Source organism: Neofelis nebulosa, chromosome 9 (assembly GCF_028018385.1).
Source record: "Neofelis nebulosa isolate mNeoNeb1 chromosome 9, mNeoNeb1.pri, whole genome shotgun sequence".
NCBI lineage: Eukaryota > Metazoa > Chordata > Mammalia > Carnivora > Felidae > Neofelis > Neofelis nebulosa.
Window position 1 is genome coordinate 16,566,005 of NC_080790.1, and position 2,035 is coordinate 16,568,039.

Genomic DNA, 2,035 nt, shown 5'->3' on the forward strand with positions numbered 1-2,035 from the left:
GTTTGCCTCAATATTTTACACATAGATTTGAGATGAATACATATTAAATATTTTGTCAACTTTTTAGAGGGCATTATTCACGAGTTTTAAAAAATGAAAATGACTTATAGATGACCTAGGATATAGGTAATTATATATTAATGTTAACCTCTTTTATTAATAAGGGTTAAAGTCTATATTTTAAGGGACTTTATTCGTGATCTATATATACATAACTTGAACACTTTTATGAGATGAAGATAAAAGCAAGTTTTTCTAGCAGATAAAATGTTTCTATAATTTGAGGGTTTTACTGCCATCTAGTGGCATTCATTTCTGTGGTTTAAATTCCTTTTAGCTTTATTTCTACTCCTCTTTTAGGATTATTTTCTCAATACTTAAGACTTTTCTTTTAAAGGAAAAATGTATTTCAGCTGCCTAAACAGACGATAGATTTTTTTGAAGAAACATTGTATTCTACAGAAGCCTCACATATATATGTGTATATATATATATAAATTTAATATAAATGAATAAATATGACCATGTTATTCATTCTTAGGTATGTTTTTTTTTTCCTGCACTTTATTTTCATTTGCTTGGGTTCCCCTTATTTTTCCATCCATAGAATTTCTGACTCCTGCCCTAAGGTAGGTCATAAGTCTAGGTTTTCTTCATGTGCATATAATTCAGTGAATGAATGAATTTAATTATGTAAACAAACACAATGTATGTGCTTTTGTTATGTTTTAGAAAAAAGATCACGCGTAATTTTCTGCATGTTACTTTTCTTAGGACATCAAAAACCTAAGAAGTAATGCAGTTCTGTTAAATGTGTGCGTGATTTTAAAAAGTACAGATGTATTTTAATTTTGTTTTCAGCAACTTCTCTTTTGATAGACATTTTTTTGCCACCTTGAATATGACTGTGATACATATCTGTGGATGTGTATCATTATATAGGGGTAACTTTGTTTCTCTGAGATAGCTTTTTAGTAGTGAGATTGCTGGGTGAAATAACATATTTTTAATCGAATACGTGTTTGAATAGATGTTACTATATTGCTTTTAAAAACTGTGTATGAGAATACCTTTTTCCCTACATTACCATTAATACATTTTATAGCATTTTAAACATTTCTGCCTGTATAAGAAGGTCAAATGATTATTTAATTTCCTGATTACTAGAGAATTTGAACAACTTTACATGTGTGTTGATCCTGAATTTTTCTGAGTTTTCTGACTTTAATGCTTGCACTTTGTATATTGTAAGATGTTAACCCCTTGTTTATCACCTCGGTTTACAAATATTTTGTACACAAGCCAACAAAGTTTTAACACTTCATACAATTAAACAGGTGTATCTGTTTTAGGCACTGAATTTCCTAGGCATGTAATTAAAGTCTCTCTCACACATGGATTGTATATTCCAAGTTCCTTCCCTGCCTTTTTTTCACTTTGCAAAGTTTTTATTGTCTAAGTTTAAATCTTAATCCATCTGGAGTTATTAAACTTTTCAAAATTGAAAGATAACATATACACAGCAAAGTACAGTATTAAAGGATTATCCCAAAGTAAACAGACCCATGTAATCACCAGCCAGTCACTGAGAATAATTTGTATTTTTTTTTTAAAGTTTACTTATTTTGAGAGAGAGCACACATGCATGTGTTGGCTCTTGTGGGGGAGGGGCAGAGAGAGCTGGACAGAGAGACAGTCTCAAGCAGGCTCTGTGCTGTCATTGCAGAGCCCAAAGCGGGACTAGATCCCACAAACTAGGACATCATGACCTGAGCCCAAACCAGGAGTCAGATGCTTAAACAAGTTACTCAGGTGCCCCTCTTGTCTCTTTGTAATTATTAAAACTGCATTATCCTTGATATCCTTGTCATGATATCTATGATCATTGCCTTCCTGGTTTTGTTCCTATTTTTGCCTCCTAAACTGGATCCCTAAACATTACAGTTCAGTTTTTTTGCTCATTGACCTTAATATAAATTAATACAATGTGTATTTTTCATATTCATTGTCTTCTTAAAATTTCATTGGTGAGTGT